This window comes from Leuresthes tenuis, unplaced genomic scaffold (genome assembly GCF_036924035.1).
Source record: "Leuresthes tenuis unplaced genomic scaffold, fLeuTen1.0.hap1 SCAF_1, whole genome shotgun sequence".
Taxonomy (NCBI): domain Eukaryota; kingdom Metazoa; phylum Chordata; class Actinopteri; order Atheriniformes; family Atherinopsidae; genus Leuresthes; species Leuresthes tenuis.
The window spans coordinates 39,244,132-39,267,820 of NW_027325355.1; the positions used below are offsets into that span (position 1 = coordinate 39,244,132).

The 23,689-nt window shown below is 41.1% G+C and overlaps 1 long non-coding RNA gene and 10 pseudogenes across 1 annotated transcript; 1 reads left to right on the forward strand and 10 right to left on the reverse strand.

Annotated features, from left to right (window-relative positions):
• Positions 1-4,614: 4,614 nt before the first annotated feature.
• Positions 4,615-5,351, forward strand: LOC140294390 (uncharacterized). Its single transcript, XR_011912779.1, has 3 exons — positions 4,615-4,678; positions 4,785-4,860; positions 5,066-5,351. It is a non-coding gene; the product is annotated as an uncharacterized lncRNA (long non-coding RNA).
• A 14,715-nt stretch (positions 5,352-20,066) lies between these two features.
• Positions 20,067-20,185, reverse strand: LOC140295721 (5S ribosomal RNA; annotated as a pseudogene).
• A 269-nt stretch (positions 20,186-20,454) lies between these two features.
• LOC140285256 (5S ribosomal RNA) lies at positions 20,455-20,573 on the reverse strand (annotated as a pseudogene).
• Positions 20,574-20,842: 269 nt separating this feature from the next.
• LOC140294699 (5S ribosomal RNA) lies at positions 20,843-20,961 on the reverse strand (annotated as a pseudogene).
• Positions 20,962-21,231: 270 nt separating this feature from the next.
• Positions 21,232-21,350, reverse strand: LOC140290235 (5S ribosomal RNA; annotated as a pseudogene).
• Positions 21,351-21,619: 269 nt separating this feature from the next.
• LOC140302886 (5S ribosomal RNA) lies at positions 21,620-21,738 on the reverse strand (annotated as a pseudogene).
• Positions 21,739-22,010: 272 nt separating this feature from the next.
• Positions 22,011-22,129, reverse strand: LOC140304210 (5S ribosomal RNA; annotated as a pseudogene).
• A 269-nt stretch (positions 22,130-22,398) lies between these two features.
• Positions 22,399-22,517, reverse strand: LOC140295008 (5S ribosomal RNA; annotated as a pseudogene).
• Positions 22,518-22,786: 269 nt separating this feature from the next.
• On the reverse strand, positions 22,787-22,905 carry LOC140302893 (5S ribosomal RNA; annotated as a pseudogene).
• Positions 22,906-23,174: 269 nt separating this feature from the next.
• Positions 23,175-23,293, reverse strand: LOC140292784 (5S ribosomal RNA; annotated as a pseudogene).
• Positions 23,294-23,562: 269 nt separating this feature from the next.
• LOC140288425 (5S ribosomal RNA) lies at positions 23,563-23,681 on the reverse strand (annotated as a pseudogene).
• Between the last annotated feature and the right edge of the window lie 8 nt (positions 23,682-23,689).

A 23,689-nucleotide genomic window follows, 5' to 3' on the forward strand; every position in this document is an offset into this window, starting at 1 on the left:
CAAAGTGGAGCTTCTTCTTATGTGTCTATGCAGCTAAGCACTCATCATGATGGTGGTGATGTGTGTAGAAATCTCTTATTCTCTGTAATACATCTCCAGGTGTTATTTCATGATGAATACCAGATGCTTTAAAACAGACCAAACTTGGTCTTTCTTTTGGCTTGTGGGAGGGAAACAGATGTAAGTTGTACATTTAAGAAAAATGTTCATTAGCCAGCCAATGTTAGAGCGCCAGTGGAAGCTAATATGCTAACATTAAACTTCTTAACATTAGCGCTATAGCAAGCTAAGACGCTAACGTTAGTTAATGCGCTAACGTTCAACTTTTTGATGTAGAAATGATGTGTTTGGCGTGCCAGGCTTTATTCTTTATTTCCCTTCACTCCTACAGTTCTCTAAGTCAGGCAAGTCCAGCAGCTGACCTTATCTCCTCCAGATTAGCCGCTTGATTTGCTATTAGCTTCTGAAGCCATTTTATGTTAGACCAAACTAAAAGGGCGCGATAAGCTGAGGATATGGTATGTGTTAGTTATCTTAAGTGTTTCCTTGCAAGCTAAATTAATATTCAATTGAAAATGGAAAATTATGTTACTTCCAGATGTGTTGGTTGATGATGAACTGTTCATCTCAAGCGTCTGAACGACTTAAATGTTTTTATTATCAGATATTTGATACAGAAGAAAACCAGAATATTGTGTTAGTCACACCAAAATGAGAGTTTTTGCAATGCATTTGAACAGGACTGTCTTTATCTCTTTTCCTCTCTCAGATAATGACCTCACAGAGAACACGGTTGATCCTTTTTCAAGGATCTTTCAACAAGCAACTGAGATTCAGTCTGTTTTTGTCCCAGCAAAAAGAGTCAGTAACATCACTGACTTTAGAGCATGAGCCTCCAGAGGAATGGCAGCAAAGTGCTTCTTCAGCATCATTCAGCTAAATGTATGAATACACTTTCAGTTGTCCTCCTAAATCACAGCTTGTGTGAATTATCCTTTTTTAAGTATTTATTGTTGCTTTGATATATAATCTCACCTAAAATGTCAAACTTAAATTGTTATGGATACCATTGCTCCCGTCAAGGTTAGAATGGTTAAAAAGTGGACAAAGGGCACCATGCGAGAAAAGAAGAGTCGGTCAGGGCACAGAAAAAGAAGTGCCAGAGAGCTGAACGAAAATGGTGCAAGTCAAAGCTCCAGGTTCATGATGAGATTTACAGAGAAAAGCTACCAGTGTTCAACCAGACTTTGCATAGAACAAGGGAGAGTTATTTTTCTGAAATTATAACAAAAACTGCTGTAACAACTCTCATGTTCTGTTTGCTATAGTAAACAGATTAACAAACCCTCCAGGTTGCATTTAGAACTCATTTCTACATATAAGGGTAATGAAGTTGGAATATTCTTTAATGACAAAGTTCAAGGCATTAAAAAATTAAATAATTTCCACCTGAAGCAGGTCTGAGACCAGACAGTCAAACCTTTCAGGTGCAGATGGTTTTCAAGCCAAACTGAAACATTTTCTTAATTTGAGATTAGCTCCTCTGCAACAAAATCATAAGTGTATCAGAAACATAAGCCGGAAATAGAGAATTTAACATATTAATGTTAAGTTAAGTAATGCTTCATTACTTCTGATTGACTAACTTCCCTAAAACTTATGAACTGACATCATATTCATCAGAGATTAAAGCATTTATCTCACAGAATGGGTTAAAGTGAGTATCAGTATATATATATATATATATATTATATATAAAATATATTAAAAAAACCAACACAGCAATGAAGTATGCTATGTGAGTCAGATATCAAACAATAGCTTTCTTAAAGAGAAATTTAAAGACAGCTGCAATAAATCAGCGTAATATATGGAGTAATATATTAATACTATTAGCAGTTTCTAAGCCTGCAGATAAATATTAATTAAATTAAACAGAAAGGTTGTGCATGTGTGTTCAACAGGTGCCAAACTAGATGGGTCAAATGCAGAGAGTAATTTTGTGTGACTTGTACCATGACAATAAACAGTCATCTTAATGTGTTTGCACAGCAATGGAATAAAGAGGGCATGCAGAGGAACACTCTGACAACAAAAAGAAAAGGAAGAAAGGACTAAACTTTTTGTTGGAAGGGAGAGAAGCAACTATTTAGGTGATGAGGGAAAGCAAAAACACAGATCACAACAGGAGCAGTGACGGAGAAGGAGAGACAGAGCAGGAGGAGATACATGTCGGCTGTGTGGAAGGAGGGGGCATTGGGCGAGAGACTGCAGGAGCAAGAGTAAGATAGAGGAAGAGTTTGGGAGTCAGTTATGACTAGATAAGAAAAAACAGGAGCTGTAAATAGGATAGAAGCAGGAAAGCCAGAAAAAGTGTTAAACTTAGAGGGAATTGAACTTATCTCATAGTAGGACATCAAGCCTGAGATTACATTGAATGTTTCCCGGGATGGAGGTAACTTTTCTATGCGACACAGGTGCAACACGAGCTGTAATCCATCCTGATGACATTCCGGGAGTTGAGGAATCCAAATAAATTATTTGGGTCAAATCAGCAAATGGTAAGAGCCATCCTGAGCGTTTATCAAAACTCTTGACAGTAACAGATACACGGAGTGGGGTAAGTGCTGATTGTCAGGTTGTCTTGTCCACTCTGTGTCCCTGTAACTTAGTGGGAAGTGATTTACTCTATTTATTGAAGCTAAGAATAGTTCCAGAAGAAAAAGGGTTAACTGTAGTTCGAATGAAGTCCGCTCAAACAACGATTCAACATGAGGCGAGACCACCTTCATACTGGTATAGTTTGGATCTTGTGTCTACAGGCCCCAGCTCTATCACGCTTCCTCTCCTTAAGAAGGCAAAAGAACACGCCTCAGGAGAGCTCACCCTCAGGTCACCACATGAATTACACTGCACTGTGTCTTACGAATATACTCAAGGGCAGTACATATTTTTTTGTTTTAAACAAATGAGAAACGTTTTTTCAAAGAAAAACAGACCATGTTAAAGTTAGAACACTTATACTGGAATAAAGAGGGTTGTTGTGCAGTCAGCTGCTTACTCTCCCCCAGCATGAGAACGTTTTTAAGATCATGGAATGCACCCCATATGTCACTCTCCAAACCCACAGATGACCACTGGAGCCGTTTAGGTGTGTTTTTGACTGCATGTGAAGAAGCCTCAGATTGGGAGAAGGTGGAGCCAGGAATAGAATATTCTGAGAAACTGGATGCATATACTAGTCCATTAAATTGGACCATGAATGCAAAACCAAATGTACACTTACAAGGACAGATGTGGAAGAATAAAGGTGCCATTTACTATGAAATGTAGAACTTATACTGCCAAAGAGTTTGTTTAAATATGCTTCAGTATCGAGCCATGGAGCAGGGCATGTCTCTACAGGAGGGATGGTAGCAATAATGAACAAGGTTTTTGCAGTGTATGGTTTTATTTATGATAAAATCATAATATCATAATATGATAATAAAGAATTTTTGTCTAACATGTCAAATATGTGCAAATATGATCCATACATATGGCCTAGGACCGGGACGAGGACAGTTCCCGAGGCCGGAGGACCCTTTTCAACACGTTTGTATGGATGTCATTGAATTAAATAAAGGCGTCTCCCTGGTGATAAGTGATGTTTTACCAAATGAGTTGAAGTATTTCCAGATGCACAGGCAGATGTACTCTCAACACTGGTGAATTAAATGTTACCTAGATTTGGAATTCCTGAAAAAATCTACAGTGATAATGGGAAGCACTTTGTAAACAATATTATCTTCCTGATGACAGAGAACTTAAGAATAGATCTCAGAAACCACTGTGCATATCATCCACAATCAGCAGGTTTGCTGGAGAGACACAATTGAATAATTAGGTCAAGACTGAAGAAACTGGGAAGAATTGGGTTTACTGTTTACCACTAGTAGTCCTAAACATGCATATTACTCTAACTAGCACAGGATTAACTCCATTTGAGATAATGTATAATGTATGACCATTCTCATATACATGTACATATACATATACATCCGGATATTTTTGTACGTTGGAGGGCATTTTGGTTTGAGCGTACGCCATGTTTCAGTAGGAAATCCACGCAAGTCTTTGTACATGAGGCCCCGGATGTATCAATGCATGAATAAGAGTTTCTGTGATGGGGGGAGGACTCCTCCTGTCTTTTGGTTCTCATAATACTATGTAGCAAGCAAAAGTGTTTTGACTGTCTGAACTCGGCTTCCCATAACATTAAATGGCTAGTAATGCCTTTTCCCATAACTTTGAATGTCCCTTTGCCATAACATTGTGTGGCCAGCAAGCATAAACAATATAAATAGTAAGAGCACCATTTTGTTGTCAGACAACTCTGGGCAGCTTCCTGACAGGTTGTGCGGACTTGTCTCTTTCTTGCAAGAAATAAATGTTTTGTGTTAATCGTTTCCAGCGACTCTGAGCCTAATTTTGAGAGAATTTTTCTCACACGTGGTCTCCCCCTTCTCTCTGCATCTGTTGTGGACACTGCAGGGGCACAGAAACACACCACATGCAGCAGTTTTACTGCCAACAATGAGACAGTTTGCATTTGGAAATGTTTGCTTTGTCCCCAGGTGGTTGGAGTTTTGGTATTTTCTTCTCCTACTTGGTCTATGTGGTCATCATGGCAAAGAAGGTACATAAGAGATATTTGTTGGATGTTGTTGTGTTTTTGAGGCTGTATCTTTTGTGACATTAATCTAACAGGGAACACATTCTGGTCTCCAATGTTCTTCCATCAGAGCAGAACAAAAGCTTTAATCAGCTTGTGTAACGGGGGCGTATTTGGGCCTGTTGTCTGCTGTAATTCTGCTGGAAGTGAGTTAAAACACTAAAACAGTCATGAACACATTGTGCCTTTTCCTTTGTGAGAATTCTAAATGTTACTCTGCAGTGTGTTGGTAGAACAACTCCAGGATTAGATCAGAAAGGCAGAAAATGGAGGATTGATTAGATACTTTTGGATGTTCTTGTTTGTGTAACACGTGTTGATCATTCATGCTCTACTTTTCTGTGCCTCCAGGTAGGATTTGCAATGAGCCGAGCTTTGATTTTTGATCCCCCCTGTCAGCCATCTACAGAGTGAGGACCTCTCCATGTCCCAGCACAGTCCAGTGTCAGTCTCACAGCCAGCAGAGGTCTTTGCTCGTGACCATCGTGCTGTCTGTGGCGTGTCTGTCAGGCCTGCTGACCCTGGTGCAGATGCTGAGTTCACTGTCCTCACATCATGAAAGAGAGCTGCAGAGTCATGGACTGTGTTTAAAGCATGTTTGACAATGATATTTTGTTTTTAGGGCGTGGTGTTGGAGGGTGGGGAAAGATCAACAGAACAGCTGTGAGACTCCAGGCTGTCAGATGGTGTCACTTGTGAAGACAGAAGCAGACGCCTCAGCTGAGGTCAACTTCTGAGGTGGAGCTCACTGAGCTGATGGTGATTCAGATGCTAAACTGTGATTAAAAAGCTGCCTTTCCTTCAGAGCTTTTACAAGAGAAGAAGAGATGCAGAATTTTACTTTCAAAAACCAGTTGAGATGTTTCATTATTGCAAAAATAAAGTTTAATGTGAAAAGACTGATATCATCACTGAAATGTTGGACTTTGTTGCATGAGTCTGACCTCCTGACGAGATTCTGAGGCTACAGAAAGGTTATTCAGAGACAGTATTTTCAATGGCTTTAAGGAACCATCAGCAGCTAAATCAGTGGGCTTACAACACCGACATAAAGCGCTGTACAAGTCTTCAGCCTCCCCTCATTTCTTCATGTCTTTCTTCCAAGTGGACACAATCTCTTGGAATCTTTCAGCTGGTCTTCAGTAACAGTTTTTCGAGGCACCAAACTCAATGTATGAACCAGAGTTGTGTCTACACATAACAGACAACCAATTCTTTGGTTGCATCTATAAAATAACAGTTTGATATCAAATAGCATTTTTGAGGCAACAAGGTGATTCCCAAAGAGCTATTTGCTAAAAACTTGGTCTGCAGTTTGTCCAGAAAAGATCTGAGGAAAGTGGACAAATGGAGGACAAATATATATGTCAGGCCTTGAAAGGTATCTACAGCAGATGAACAGTATCTGAAAGTGATGTCCTTAAGAAAGTCCTTAAGATGTCCTATATATATATATAATATAATATATATATAAATATAAGAAAGAGGAAAAAATCCAGCAAAGACCTGACACAGGACCTGAGAGATGCATCTGGACCTTCAGCTGATCCATCTACTGTTGGCCCAAGCCTCATCAGAAATGGTCTCCATGGAAGGGTGGCTGTCAAGAAGCCGTTCTTAAGGAAGGGAAACAGGGAGAAAAGGCTGAGCTGTGCCAAATGACACAAGAAGTGGACTGAAAATCAGTGGCAACAGGTCTTATGGAGGGATGAATCCTCCCCAGAGCATAAATGAATAAATCAAACAACTCTCATGGATTATGTCCATTACATCAGATTTTACAGATCAAACATCTATTTTTTTCTACATTTGGATGCAAGAAGACAAGTCAGGTGCTGGAATATATTCAGTTAAGTCCTGAGCTGTACAACCACACAGTGGACTGTGCACCAAAGCTTTCACTATCCTGTCTGGAATATTAACAAACTGTCTGATTAATACTGAGCTTAATGCAACATCAAATGTTCCATCTATATGTGAGGATCAGATGTCTTACCTGGTCGTCCCTGCAGCAAGGACACTGCCTGTGGGACTACTGCAAATAGTTGACATATAATGAAAAGAAAAACTTCTGTGGACTTGTTTCCACACTTTAAGTCACTTACATTGTTAACCTGCAGGTTGCAGTTTAAATATTAACATGATAAAGTCTGGTCTTTGTTGGATTTTATGAAAGTAATTATGAGGACAGATGATGTGAACTACTATAACAAAAGTTAGTTTTCAGAATTGAAACAACCTGGGGATATAAATATTCTCATTTTCATATATAAATATGAAGTTCAGGTGTGACAGTCAACATTTTACAGTAAAAAAAAGACTTTCTCCTAAACTTAGACCCATATTTAAAAAAGAACATTATTCAAAAATACATATTTTTCCTTTTAAATGAGTTACTCTAGATGGTATTACTTAGATAGTATTTCCTTGGCTTCTCATTCTACAGTGAGGAACCTTGGAGTTATTTTTGACCAGAATTTATCATTTGACTCACATATAAAACTGGTTTCTCGGACTGCCTTCTTTCACCTTTGTAATATTGCTAAAATCAGGAACATCCTGTCTCAGGGTGATGCAGAGAAACTAGTTCATGCATTTGTTACTTCAAGACTGGACTACTGTAATTCCTTATTATTGGGCTGTCCCACATATTCTCTGAAAAGCCTCCAGCTGATCCAAAACCCTGCAGCCAGAGTTCTGATGAGAACTAACAGGAGAGATCATGTTTCTCCAGTTTTAGCTTCTCTTCATTGGCTCCCTGTTAAATTCAGAATAAAATTTAAGATTCTTCTTCTCACTTATAAAGTTCTTAATGACCGAGCTCCATCATATCTTAAAGATTTCATTGTAAGATATTTTCCTAACAGAGCACTTCGCTCCCAAACTGCAGGTTTACTTGTTGTTCCCAGAGTTTCTATAAGTACAATGGGAGGTAGAGCCTTCAGTTATCAGGCCCCTCTCTTGTGGAATAAGCTGCCAGTAAATGTCCGGGAAGCAGACGCCCTTTCCACTTTTAAGATTAGGCTTAAAACTTTCCTTTTTGATAAAGCTTATAGTTAGGGATGGCTCAGGTAATCCTGAAACATCCCATAGTTAAGCTGCTATAGGCTTAGACTGCTGGGGGACCTCATCTGTCACACCTTTCCTCACTTTGCTCTCTTTTTCCCCGTTTAATTTCTCAAATGATTTTATGTAAATGTGACATTATTGTGGTTATTAACTTGTGTTTCCCTGTTCCAGCAGGTATCCTTTGAATGGTATTATGGTGTTTTTCCCCCCTCTTTTCCCTCTTTTCTGTCTTCTCAAACCCCAGCTGGTCGAGGCGGATGGCCACCCTTCCTGGTTCTGGTTCTGCCAGAGGTTTCTTCCTGGTTCTGGTTCTGCCAGAGGTTTCTTCCTGTTAAAGGGAGTCGTTCCTTTCCACAGTCCCTCAGGCTCAGGACGGGAGATTGGACTGAAGACAAGTTTCGGTGCAATCTGTTGGTTTCCTTAGCTAGGATATTATTTTTTGAATTGGCTCTATATGAATTAATTGGATTATTTTTTAATCCATTAATCCATTTCATTGGATTATGATTATAATGAATTGAATTCCAATTGGCTTGAATTGGACTTTATTATTTAAGTGCCTTGAGATGACGATTGCTGTAATTTGGCGCTATATAAATAAAACTGAATTGAATTGAATTAAAAATGTTTAACTTCACTGTATTTTCAGTACAGTTCCACCTCACTGATGGTTGGTAAAGCCTCCACAGTAAAAAGAAAAGAAAAAGGCTGCCTACAGACTATAAAGTGCTCAAATGTCACATTTCCCATGTTGGGAGTTTGTTGTGTCACAGAGAGTCTGTGGGAGTCTTTGGTTGTTTTCACAAGGCAACAAGTTTTCAGGAGGAATGATGAAAATCGACAGAAATCGTCAAGACAAATTTGAGAAACACTTACAGATATGGACAAAATGATTGCACAAGGTGCTTTAAACAATTAACCCCCATTATGTCCTGTTTAATCAAGTTAATCTGAAATTAATCTAACATCTCCTCCATATCACTTAATAAAAGATCAGCTCTGCATCATGTTGTCTAACGTTTCAGATATTAATCTGAGCTGAGATGTAGAGTGCGCATCTCACAGTGCGCAAGCGAGAGATTAGGGGCCCACAGTAATCTACAGGACTTTGGTCCAAATATTTAACACCGTATCTGACCAAGAGTAATTCACGTTCTTTAAAACATCCCATGTTGCAACAAATCCTTTTAAATGGGATGTCAGAAGCGTTCATTTTCAGAGATTAATTGAATGCAGCGCGATCTGACTGGGTCCCCGGTGAGGTTTATGAGTGTAATTAGAGCAGGTAGAGCACCAATATAAAGTCAACTGCAGCCACAGGCGAGTTACAGCACAAATCTTCTCTCAACAGCAATAACTAGATTGTTGTCGTTGATCAGTTTTATCTGAATTGTGTTGCTTCTGTTTGGTGTTGGTCAACATGTTGTTTAAGCTTTTCTTCAGGTAAGTCTTCATGTTTAATGGTTTATGTTTTTGTTCTCCTATATACTAAGGTTTTTTACTTTGAAATGCAAACAGGATTTCCTGGATTTGTGTCCTGCTCTTCAGCATTGGAACTTGTTATCCCACTGTTACAACCGGCTCGTAGGCCGCAACAAAAACAGGCGAAATACCGAACTTAATTACAAACAAACACAAGTTTATTAAAGTAAATAATGGAATGGGATGTGATCACGCTAATTGTTTTAAACTATTTACTTCTTAATTAACACTCAGACAAGATAATTGTTTTAACCTCCTGTTTATCATCAAGACTGCATCCTGCCCCCCTCTGGAGATGTTGTTACACATCTAAAGGTATAAATACTCTGGATTCCTTTTGTTTGTATCTTTTCATACCATTGCTGCTGAATGGTGTGGACTGATCTTTTTCCTTGCAACGAAGAATAAAAACTTAGCCGGCCGGCAGAAAAAGTAAGTTTCTCTATTTCATTGCTCATCAGAGGTATTAGGAAGGAAGCGATTAAAAACTTCCATAACAGTTTGGCGTTGTTGGCAGGACCCCGTGAGCAGCCGTTCAGGACGAGGCACGGAAAGCGACAGGCCATCCTGGAGAAATAGATTATTTCCAGCCTCCAAACCTCAATTAATTTGTGAGACGGGAGGGCTAACCGGTAACACGTCCTGAGTCGCTGCCACCGGGGTTCCAAGAACAGAGTTCAGCGAAGCTCGTCTGGTGAGTTTTGAAATATTGACTTAATACATTGTCTTTCAAATTTGGGTTTTAATTAGGCACATTTGAGTTTTTTCATGGTCTCCACAGTTGGCCAGCTTTTTGCCACTTGTAGCGTTAAGACGAAGTGGCCATGCTTTTTGTTACTTGTAGCAGTTTAAATAAGACGAAGTAATGTTACGGTGCTTGGATAAACAAGTAACGGGGCTTCTTTTTATTTTCTTTATTTCTATTCTTTCTCTTTTAAAACGAACACGTAATAATTCCGTTTGTTGCTTGTATCCTTTGGACAAAGAAAAAGAAGAAAAGAAAACACAAAAGGAAGGGGTTTTTTGCTGTTTGTGGCCAAAATACGAAACAGTTAGCATTTGTGACTTGGCATTTGAAAAAAGCACCCAGTACAGAGACGTCTGGACTGGATTTGTCGTACGGCCTCCCCATCCCCATTCGGCATGGGGAGATTTTCCGTTGAGGTGGTTGAGCCTCCGGAGGGGCCCATCGTGGAAATCATGAAAAAGAGATTTGGGGATAAAAGCTTAAAATATTAAAATTTATGGACAAATGAGCTCAGATTCCCAATAGGGGGGTCCCTTAGTTTAAAAGAAAAAAAAAAAAAACTAAGAAAAACGGAAAAACTAGAAGAGAAACTGATTAAAAAAAATAAATAAATAAAAATGTTGCTTTCTAAAATCTGTCCCAGTAACCTGACAGGCAGGAACTGGATGTGTAAATGATAATCCCAACCCCAGTTGTCTTCCACACCTCGAACATGACATATGCATCTGCAACCACTAACAACCTTCCCTGAGTTTGTTTCAGCAAAAAACATCTTTTCACAGACTTCATGGCCAAAGAGGACCTGCAGTGTACCTCCCATCTGTCACCAGAATCTGACGAATCGTACGAGGAAAGCTGGTTAAGGGAGAGGTTTGACAAACTAACACTGACACACATTTTTTGGACAGAACATAAATGCGCTGTGTCAGTCTCTCTCACACCAGCTCAACGTAACATGTACACCATGGACTACTCAGTCCCACACATCCCACTAGAAAAACACACATCGGATAGCTGGGAAGATTTGAGCCCAGTTATGAAATTGTGTAAGCCTACAGCCGAAAGGCAACAAACATCTGATAGATCTATTATTTTTTCACCTTCACTGACATCTTTTGTGCACACACAAAGAACAGTCAACAGTAAGTATGATGTTAACCTTGTCAAAAATTGTGAAAATGTTGTCATCATTCTAAAATCAGACTTTAAACCTTGCAAGGCTCAATACTCACTTAAACAAAAAGCCATTGTTAATATACCACCATTCTTTGAGTCTCTTAAGGCAGCAGGAGTAATTGTTCCACGTAACGATTCTCCAATACGCACGCCTTTGTTTCCTGTCATAAAATCAGAGGCAAAGATCAACCAACAGACTGGCGCTATATTCAGGATCTGCAAGCAGGTGATGCAACCAACTAATGCAAAATTCTTTTCAGTGGTCAACCTTTCAGACACCTCCAGTGTTCCAGGTCACCCAGGAAGCTAATTCTGGTTTGCTTTCAAATTCAATAGGAGGGACTACACATTCACACGTCTGTGCCAAGGATACTGTGAAAGTCCCACCATTTGCATTGAAGCTCTCAGACAGTCTTGAACCCTTTGTTCTCTCCCCAGGCACTGCTTTGATGACCTCATGATCTGCAGTCTGACCAATGAGCAGTGTGAAGCCAACACAGTCAAATCCTTGAAACATCTGGCTAAAACTGGTCACAAAGCCAGCTTGTCTAAACTTCAATTTGTCTTCTTAGGTCATGTCATCACTTCTGAAAGGAAGACTCTTTCACCAAAAAGAGTTGATGCAATTCAGAACCTTCCAAAACCCATCACAATTTTCTTGCTATGTGCTCTTACTGTAGACAGTTCATTTCTAACTATGCCATTCTTGAAGCTCCACTCACCTCCCTCATTCATGGCAAAGGCCTGCAAGCAAAACATAAGATCAAATGGACTCCTGAAGCAGAACAATCTTTCACAGAACTAAAACTTGCCTTACAAAGCACTCAAACATTGGGCCTGCCTGACCCTACCAGACCGTTCACTCAATCAGTAGATGGAAAAGATGGATGTATGACTTCTGTTTTGTTGCAGGATCATGGAAATAAGCTGCGGCCTGTAGCTTATTTTTCTTCAAAACTGGACCCCGTGGTTGCAGATCCCAAGATATATTCAGATATGTGGCGGCAGCTGAAAAGGCAGTTATGGCCTCCAGAGACATTGTGGGCTATTCTGATGTGTCCATGATTTTACTTGAACAAAAGACTTCTTACCTCTCCACAGCACGATGGCAACGATACAACAAAACACTTTTAGAAATGTCTAACATCACTGTCAAACACCCTGTGTTAAAACCTGCCACTCTCCTCCCCACACCAGATGACAGAACACAACATAACTGTTGCTGTCCCCCAACCGGTTTGCTTGCCAAGAAACAACATTAACAAACCCTCATTTGGTTCTCTTTGCAGATGGATCAGCTTCACGTGACCCACAAACGGGTCACAACAGAGTTGGTTTTACTGTTGTCACTAATCATGAAATTCTTCTCTCCAGCTCACTCCCTCCTCACCATTCTACACAGGTGGCAGAACTGATAGCTTTGACAGAGGCATGCAGACTAGCTAACAACAAAGCAGTAACCATCTAATCTGATTTCAGACACATGTTTGGGTTGTCCAAGATTTTGACACTCTGTGGAAACACAGACAATTCCTAAAATCTAACGGCAAACCCATTCTCCATCATGACAAAGTCACAGCTCTTCTTGATGCCATTTTATTCCAAAAAGTCAATCTCTGTTTGTAAACGCTTTGCTCACACTAACAACACAGGTCCTGTCTCTCAAGGAAATGCAAGAGTGGATGCTGCTGAAAAAGAAGCTACACTCCTACCCACTAAAAATTGATCCCTGTCACCATTTCCACCTCTTTCACAACGGTGCAATCTTTTGCCACACCACAGGAAGATGTGTGGCGAGGAACCGATAATAAGCCTTGTCTACCTAAACATTTTTTCCCTCATTTCGCGAAATTGACACATGGATTGGACCATGTGTCAAAAGGGGGGATGATGGATTCCATAACCCAGCACTGGTTCACCAAAGAATTTTCAGTTCATACAGCAGAAGATCAGTCAACCGCGTATGGTTTGTGCAACGCATAACAGGTAAAACCAAAGCAATCACACACATCGCTCACCCATCACCAGACAGACCATTCGAACACTTAATGATGGATTTCATAGAACTGTCACCAGCAGAAGGAAAGAAACGCTGCTTAGTAATAGTTGACGTGGTCAAAATAGATTGAAGTATTTCCAGCAAAACACCAGAGTAGCCAAGTGGTAGCAAAGGCTCTGCTAACAGAGATTACTCCCCATCTGGGAACTACAACTAAACCAAAACCGAGCAGCGATAATGGCTCTCACTTTGTCAATTCTGCAATAACCCAAATTAGTGAATTTCTTATCATTAACCTCAGACAACATTGTGTATAACACCCTGCCAGTAGAGACGTTGTCAAACGAGAAAATGGCACTCTGAAATCAAAATTTCAATTTTGGCAGACCTCCATCTCTGGGAGTAAAACCTGTAACCAGGCCACTCCCCTCCACTGGCCTATGTGAGAATATATGCTAAAATATTGCAAAAACTTATTCTCTCCCTCTCTCTCTCTGCAGACTTCCAACCTGGGTGGTGAGAAACGACTTCAGAAAGGAGCACTGGAATTCCAAACGGTGACGAGATCCATTCTGACAACGCATACCATTGCGAAGATAGCCGAGAGGGCAACGTGGGTTCACGCCATCCACTGCAGGAAGATCCCCGAGCCAACGGAGGAGCCCAGCTGCCAACGTGATCGACGCGAGGATGGACGACACGAGGACGCACAGAGGACGGACGGTGACGGACGACACGAGGACGAGCAGAGGCCAAAGACGACGGACGGTGCAAGGACGCACAGACGCCAAAGAGGACGACCCGTGGAATTGGCCCTGTGGATTCAACAAACACCAACCAGACGTGTTCCACCAAACTCCACCATGCATCACCTGATTCTGATGCTGTCATGTTTGGCACAGCTGATGGAGGCTTACACCTACAAACCTGCCAGGACTGTCACTTTGACAGAAGGTCAAAGTGCAACATTCACCTGCCTCGTTTACCCTGAAATTTGGCGATCAGGACGGGTTCAGGCATATTATGCCAAGTATGACAAATACCTATGCAGAGACCCCTGCGGCCCACACGATTGGCACTTGATCGTTGCCACCACTGACAAAACCATTGCTCCAAACCGCTTCACAATAACAAAACTTCCAAATTCCAACGGAGCCCAGATCACCATCTCTGATGTCAAACCCACTGATGCAGTAACGTATTGGTGTGGAATTGAATATCCAAGCTCGGATATGTACAGACAACTCAGTCATAGTCAATGGGCCACCAGACCCACATGACGCCCTACTTAACATGCTGTCAGATGTTAACACGGTCATGTTGACCTCTGGAATTGAAGACAACCACTCCGACGAATATGAGAACATTACCAACATTATCAAACACATGAAAGATGCCATTCAACTCCCTCCTGTAATAAATGACTCATGGTTCCCTTGGCTGAAATCTTTGGGCCAAGGATGGCCAACATGGTTTTTAACAATAATCCCATATGTAATGATTTTCCTTTTGCTCTGCACCTTAATTCCATGTGTATTGAAAAGGCTGTCTAACGTGCTCATGAAAAAGATGATTCATTCCTCCACATATGTTCAGGTGAACGCCAATAATGCTGATCAAAATTCAACCTCTCCTCATATTCCTTAACCCGATATTTTTTTCATTTTGTTTTTCTTTGGGTTGTTTTTTTTTTTTTTTTTTGTTTGCTTTGTTTTGTTAGTCTTTTATCTGCTCTAATCAACTACCACGATGATACATTTTCAAATCTGCTTGAAATAGCATACCGGATACTTAAGTATTCTCTTGCATTTAGTTTTCATCCATTTTATTTTTCTTAAGTTTGTTTTCTGTTAGTGATTAATTAATAATCAAAAGGGAGAATTGTGATGGTAATTTTTATGTCTCAGGACTGACAGACCCTCCAATCCACATTAACCATTTGTATCACCCAGACACGCTAATTGTTTTAAACTATTTACTTCTTAATTAACACTCAGACAAGATAATTGTTTTAACCTCCTGTTTATCATCAAGACTGCATCCTGCCCCCCTCTGGAGATGTTGTTACACATCTAAAGGTATAAATACTCTGGATTCCTTTTGTTTGTATCTTTTCATACCATTGCTGCTGAATGGTGTGGACTGATCTTTTTCCTTGCAACGAAGAATAAAAACTTAGCCGGCCGGCAGAAAAAGTAAGTTTCTCTATTTCATTGCTCATCAGAGGTATTAGGAAGGAAGCGATTAAAAACTTCCATAACAATAATCAGAATCAGTAAGGTAGGTGAGTGTGTGATGATCAATGTGTGGTGCTGAATGATGAGCACAGAGAGGAGAGAGAAGAGCAAGCCCTGACATCTGGGAAGGCGGGGTTATATAGGCCTGACTGGGAACGCTGGCCAGGTGCTCCCTGTCAGCCAAATGACGACTGCTGCGGACCTGCAAAACATGAACACACCAACAGTGCACTGCACACAGAACCCACGCCTGGGGCCGTCACCCCCCCACAGAAAAGCAAGTAAGAGAATAAAAAGGCACCCTTCGATCAAACTAATTTGACAGGTGACCTTTGACCTCTTATCGATTGATCAAAGTATTTTGACAGGTGACCTCTGACCTACTTCCAGTTGCTCACATCTGGTCAGGTGGCCTTTGACATCTAAGGGAGGGGGGTTATGGGCAGAGTTAAGGGGGGTTTACAGCTAAGGTCAGGAGGTTGTGAGAAATATATTTGTTGAATGTTTAAATAAGAGAAAGGGTTAGGGTTAATATGACAGGTTAAGTTTTAGAAAGTCCTCCTTTTTGACAGCTTCAAAGACAAAAAAGGTAAAAATGAGAAAATAATTAGATGTGGGGGGTATTGTTCGACCCCAGGAGTTGCCAGCACTGCAAGGATTTGGGTGGAGTGGGGGTAACAGATAGTTAATAATGACCACTAATGTCTAGACAATCATGTATTGTTACCGTTTCAGTAACAGACCTGACATTCCATAAGGCTTACATCTGGCAACATCTGACTGGCCAACTCATACTGTGAGGGTGAACAGCCAGGGGCCGCATGAATGCAGTATACTGTGAGGGATGGGGGAGAGCAGACAGTTAATAATGAACATAAGAGTGTCAACAATCCTGCTTTGTTACTGGTTCAGTGACAGAACAGACACCTAGTTTAGGTCTACATCTGGTTATATCAGACTGACCAACTCATACCGTGAGGCTGAACTGCCAGGGGTCACAAGAATGCACCGTACTGTGAGGGGGAACAGCCAGGGGCTTTGTCTTAGTTCACAAGTAAAATGTCTATTTCTTTTTCATTTTAATTAAGTGAAAGATTGAGCACTCTTGAAGAAGAAAATTAAAATGCAAATAGGATGATTGATTACTAATTTAATTTATGAGTCAAATAATGCATCGACATTCTTAAAATGAAAAAGCATTTCTGCAAATGCATTTTAATTTGAATTATGGTCAAGATAGCTGTGTGTAACAGATAGTTAGATGTACTTCCTGCACTTGCGGTTACTGGCGAGCTGTTAACTCAAATGTGGAGTAAATTTTTTTCTCAGCAACAAAAGACTGCAGCTCGCACACTGAAATGTAGTCAAGAGTTATCTTTCCACAAAGCCTTTTAGTGGTGCAATGCAATGGTCCAACCAGGAACTGTAGAAAATAAGCCAACTTTCTGATGAATTACTCTGAAGCGGCGCCAGTGTGAAGTATTTTACAAGCGTAATGCTGCACTGTACAAACATGTTTAGTGTGATAAGTCAAAGGTGAAAGTGGATGACATTAGACTCTGCTCTTCGAAGCTTCAATAAGCCAGTTCACACACATTCCTGATAATATAATGTTCATATTGCAACATTCCAAAATATCGGACCTGAATCCGACTTAATGCCTGATTGTAGTTAAGCTGTTAACCAGCACACAAGGCCTGAGTTTAAGAAGTGGGTTTCCTAAAGACGTTTATTCGGCCTTAAAGACTTCAGACTCTGCTCCATCAATCTTTCCTTCATTTGAAATCAAAATACAATAACCTCAACCGAGGTGACTTTGTGGTAAGATTCAGACATGAACAATTGTTCGATTTTATGAGTAGACAGTGTGGAACGAACAGGTGAGCATGCAAAGAAAACATACTGATCTCCTGAGGACTCAGGATTAAAGATAATAAAAATGATCAAAGTCTAATCTCTCCTGAATTGTTTATGGCATCTTGGTTACTGCCTCAGCCCCGTTTTGTGTTGTTTTCTGATAGTTTATGCGCCACGAAAGATTTGATTAAGCTGAAATTAAAACTCCATGCTTTTGTTCTGTATAAAGACCTTATAAATTGTACACTTCATGCCCACCAAACTCCTTTCAGCTCTTAGATTTTACCTGAATTTAACCTTAAGACCACTGCTGACATTATTTTTAAGCTTGATTTGTAAAAAATGCTGAACATGAAAACCTTCCTGATCTTATGTGCTAGTGATTTGTAGTTCTTAAATCAACTTAAACTGAAGGCGCTGGTCAGATTCTGTAACTTCATCTCCCTCTTTGGATTATTAAAGACAACTGTGTATTTATCTTAAACAGACTACCGGCACACATTAAGTTCTAGTCAGGAATAGCTACGGACAAAAGAAAAATAAATAAATTCTTGGTAATGGGTGAGGACAATGACAACGGGCAACACATGCCACTCTGTAGAATCAGCAGTCTGCAGACAGGGAAAACCAGACATATATACGTAGCTCAGGTGTCTCATGCAGCTGCGATAAAGGTGATATTAAAAAGAGAAACAGAAAGACACCTAGTTTTACCCGTTGTTCTTACTATTTGACCTCCCCACACCCCTCACTGAATATGGTGCGACCTGATGTGGGAAGTTTGAAATGCAATGAAATTACACAATAATTGTTTGCCTGGTCTTACAATTATAGCGTAGCTCTGACAGGACAAGTGAAGTAACACATTACAACTCTGCACCTATTGTTCCGTGTGTGTAATTATGAGCCATCCTGTTCAGGGATGTCACCATATCTTATTCTTTGACCCTAAACTCACCATTTTACATATAGTGTTAATAATGTAAGAGGACACAAATCTTAAAATGCGTAGAAATGACATACAAAAAAACCCAAAAAACTGGCGTGGTAATTTCGTCAAGAGAAAAGCAGGATATGCATTGAGGAGTGTTGCTATTGCAAACAGTGTCACCCATGACATTTCCTATCTCACTTTTTTGCAGCACCAACTGACTATCTGGTCTGATCTGTGAGGTTTGGGACCGTGACACCTCACACCCCCCTCCATCCATGACACTGCCTGCAGGCGCTGCCTGACCAGGCCTCAATCAAACATCAAAGACCCCTCCCACCCCCATCACGGACTGTTTTCCCTGCTGCCTCATGGTAAGAGGTTCAGCGGCACCAAAAAGCAGAACAGCCAGATTCCACAACAGCTTCATCCATGACACGCTAAACTTCTGGTGATTGTAGGAATCAGTGAGATCCACCTCCAGTTGGGAGTTTAGCGTGTATACGTAATACCATTGAAGATGCCCCCGCCACTTTCAAATCATTTCTTTGGCAGCATTTTGGGTACCTGGAAATGATAAATGGCAGTAGAGTGACTGATAAGACACAGACAATATGCAAGCATTGTACGAAAATAATGCCGTACACCGCAGCAATTTAGTTTCAATTTGTGGAAGAATAAAGAATAAGCTCATGCTTATATCATGCATGTAAAGAGCTACAATAAAACATTTCAAAATGCATGTGCAACTCGGTTAAATAAAGATCTAATTATGAATTAGAAGAATTCTTGTTGAGATCCAGTCTTGCAGGTCCTCCCAGAAGGTTCCAGAGTACACGCAGTAAAAGAATAAATGTACATGCATTTGGCAGACGCTTTTATCCAAAGCAACTTACAGGTAGGGTAAGGGGGTCTTGACCCCTACTGGAGACAGTACCTTTGATGCAGGGGATTTGAATCCAGAGCTCCCACATGAAAGGTGGCAATCATACCACTACACTATCCGGTCTTCATAATAAATGGTCTGTTGTTTCAATATCATTGGCACAAAAGGTACAATCGTTATTATCCAAAATTTAATCTTTGTCTTAATAGTTCTCTGGATGGAAAAATATTACTGAAGATTTTAAAATTAAAGGATATTTGTTGTTCTCCACTTTTTAACTTCTGAATCAGAAAACAGTTGAATAATGGAGTTTCTATTTGACTGGACTGGAAATAATTCATTAGTTAAATGCAGATGCATCAGTTTGTTCGTGTTAATTAGAGTTGTTTATCCAGAAAGTCTACCCCATATATTTGAAGTGAAGGTAATTGAAGTTCAAGAATTTGAATGTTCATATTTTGAACGAGTAGTTTGACTGAAGGGGGAATAGACCTTATTACATTGTTAAATTGAATACGTGTGCAATTTAAATTGCATTTAAAAAGCTTTTGTAATTGTACTTCATACAGCCATCCTCCATGATCATTTAATAAATGTCTTATGGACCAAACGTATTTTTCCATCCAGTGATCCAAGTACAAAGATTTATTTCTATACAATACATATGCATTATTCCAGACAGAAGTTTGGTGAGGAGTAAAATTGTGTGTGTACATAAGTTTCCAACATAACACTAGCTGTCTGTGAAAGAGGATCATTTAACTGGAAGTCTTTTAGCACAGAAGTGCACACCTAAGCACAAATTCTATGTTTCCCATCTTTTTAAATAACCCCTTAGGAAGACAGTACCAAATGCTATTTTCTGCCAACAAAGCAGCAGCAGCTGAAGATGACGAACTTCCTCATGTGTCACAAGGTGATCAGACATTGCAAAAAAAGACATGCAGGTGGTAGAGAGAAGAGAAAAAGCTTACAGCACCTGGTATTCCGAAGGTGTCTCCCATTCAAGTACTAAACAGGCTCAACCCTGCTTGGCTTCCGAGATCAGACGAGGTCGGGCATATTGAGGGTGGTGTGGCCGTAATCAACAATATCTGGGACAAATATGCATTATATAGGTACTGGAATCACACGGTTCCTCTATGTAACCAGATAATTGCCGAGAAAGGCTGACTTGTAATGGGCACATCTTCTTCCCTGATGTGATCGTTCTCTGCTGCTGAAACTGAGACTCTCAGATCACTTCGTGTCTGCCAACAAAGCAGCAGCAGCTGAAGATGACCAACTTCCTCATGTGTCACAGGGTGATCAGACGTTGCAACAAAAGACATGCAGGTGGTAGAGAGAAGAGAAAAAGCTTACAGCACCTGGTATTCCCAAGCCGTCTCCCATTCCAGTACTAACCAGGCCCAAAACTGCTTGGCTTCCGAGATCAGACGAGGTCGGGCATATTCAGGGTGGTGTGGCCATAAGCAAGAACAGCTGTGACCAATGTGCATTATATAGGTACTGGAATCACACAGTTCCTCTATGTAACCAGATAATTGCTGAGAAAGGCTGATGTGTAGTGGGCACATCATCTTTTCTGACGTGATTATTCTCTCCAGCTGAGCCTGAGACTCTCAAATCATTTCGTGTCTGCCAACAAACAAGAAGCAGCTGAAGATGACCAACTTCCTCATGTGTCACAGGGTGATCAGACGTTGCAACAAAAGACATGCAGGTGGTAGAGAGAAGAGAAAAAGCTTACAGCATCTGGTATTCCCAAGCGGTCTCCCATCCAACTACTAACCAGGCCAAACCGTGCTTGGCTTCTGAGATCAGACGAGGTCGGGGATGTTCAGGGTGGTGTGACCGTAAGCAACAATGTCTGTGACAAATGTGCATTATATAGGTACTGGAATCATACGGTTCCTCTTATGCAACCAGATAATTACTGAGAAAGGCTGATGTGTAGCGGGCATATCATCTTCTCTGAAGTGATCTTTCTCTCCAGCTGAAACTGAGACTCTCAGATCACTTTGTGTCTGCTAACAAAGCAGCAGCAGCTGAAGATGACCAACTTCCTCATGTGTCACAGGGTGATCAGACGTTGCAACAAAAGACATGCAGGTGGTAGAGAGAACAGAAAAAGCTTACAGCACCTGGTATTCCCAAGCAGTGTCCCATCCAAGTACTAACCAGGTCCAACCCTGCATGGCTTCCTAGATCAGACGAGGTCGGGCATATTCAGGGTGGTGTGGCCGTAAGCAACAATATCTGTGACAAATGTGCATTATATAAGTACTGGAATCACACGGTTCCTCTATGCAACCAGATAATTGCAGAGAAAGGCTGACTTGTAGTGGGAACATCTTCTTCCCTGATGTGATCGTTCTCTGCAGCTAAAACTGAGACTCTCAGATCACTTCGTGTCTGCCAACAAAGCAGCAGCAGCTGAAGATGACCAACTTCCTCATGTGTCACAGGGTGATCAGACGTTGCAACAAAAGACATGCAGGTGGTCGAGAGAAGAGAAAAAGCTTACAGCACCTGATATTCCCAAGCAGTCTCCCATCCAAGTACTAACCAGGCCCAACCGTGTTTGGCTACCGAGATCAGACGAGGTCGGGAATGTTCAGGGTGGTGTGGCCGTAAGCAACAATATCTGTTACAAATGTGTATTATATAGGTACTGGAATCATACACTTCCTCTATGTAACCAGATAATTGCCGAGAAAGGCTGACTTGTAGTGGGCACATCTTCTTCCCTGATGTGATTATTCTCTGCAGCTGAAACTGAGACTCTCAGATCACTTCGTGTCTGCCAACAAAGAAGCAGCAGCAGGTGAAGATGACTAACTTCCTCATGTGTCACAGGATGATCAGATGTTGCAACAAAAGACATGCAGGTGGTAGAGAGTAGAGAAGAAGCTTACAGCACCTGGTATTCCCAAGTGGTCTCCCATCCAAGTACTAACCAGGCCCAAAACTGCTTGGCTTCCGAGATCAGACGAGGTCAGGCATATTCAGGGTGGTGTGGCCATAAGCAAGAACAGCTGTGACAAATGTGCATTATATAGGTACTGGAATCACACAGTTCCTCTATGTAACCAGATAATTGCTGAGAAAGGCTGATGTGTAGTGGGCACATCATCTTTTCTGACGTGATTATTCTCTCCAGCTGAAACTGAGACTCTCAAATCATTTCGTGTCTGCCAACAAACAAGAAGCAGCTGAAGATGACCAACTTCCTCATGTGTCACAGGGTGATCAGACGTTGCAACAAAAGACATGCAGGTGGTAGAGAGAAGAGAAAAAGCTTACAGCACCTGGTATTCCCAATCGGTCTCCCATCCAACTACTAACCAGGCCAAACAGTGCTTGGCTTCTGAGATCAGACGAGGTCGGGCATGTTCAGGGTGGTGTGACCGTAAGCAACAATGTCTGTGACAAATGTGCATTATATAGGTACTGGAATCATATGGTTCCTCTATGCAACCAGATAATTACTGAGAAAGGCTGATGTGTAGCGGGCATATCATCTTCTCTGAAGTGATCTTTCTCTCCAGCTGAAACTGAGACTCTCAGATCACTTTGTGTCTGCCAACAAAGCAGCAGCAGCTGAAGATGACCAACTTCCTCATGTGTCATAGGGTGATCAGACGTTGCAACAAAAGACATGCAGGTGGTAGAGAGAACAGAAAAAGCTTACAGCACCTGATATTCCCAAGCAGTCTCCCATCCAAGTACTAACCAGGCCCAACCGTGTTTGGCTACCGAGATCAGACGAGGTCGGGAATGTTCAGGGTGGTGTGGCCGTAAGCAACAATATCTGTTACAAATGTGTATTATATAGGTACTGGAATCATACACTTCCTCTATGTAACCAGATAATTGCCGAGAAAGGCTGACTTGTAGTGGGCACATCTTCTTCCCTGATGTGATTATTCTCTGCAGCTGAAATTGAGACTCTCAGATCACTTTGTGTCTGCCAACAAAGCAGCAGCAGCTGAAGATGACCAACTTCCTCATGTGTCACAGGGTGATCAGACGTTGCAACAAAAGACATGCAGGTGGTAGAGAGAAGAGAAAAAGCTTACAGCACCTGGTATTCCCAAGCACTCTCCCATCCAAGTACTAACCAGGCCCAAAACTGCTTGGCTTCCGAGATCAGACGAGGTCAGGCATATTCAGGGTGGTGTGGCCATAAGCAAGAACAGCTGTGACAAATGTGCATTATATAGGTACTGGAATCACACAGTTCCTCTATGTAACCAGATAATTGCTGAGAAAGGCTGATGTGTAGTGGGCACATCATCTTTTCTGACGTGATTATTCTCTCCAGCTGAAACTGAGACTCTCAAATCATTTCGTGTCTGCCAACAAACAAGAAGCAGCTGAAGATGACCAACTTCCTCATGTGTCACAGGGTGATCAGACGTTGCAACAAAAGACATGCAGGTGGTAGAGAGAAGAGAAAAAGCTTACAGCACCTGGTATTCCCAAGCGGTCTCCCATCCAACTACTAACCAGGCCAAACCGTGCTTGGCTTCTGAGATCAGACGAGGTCGGGCATGTTCAGGGTGGTGTGACCGTAAGCAACAATGT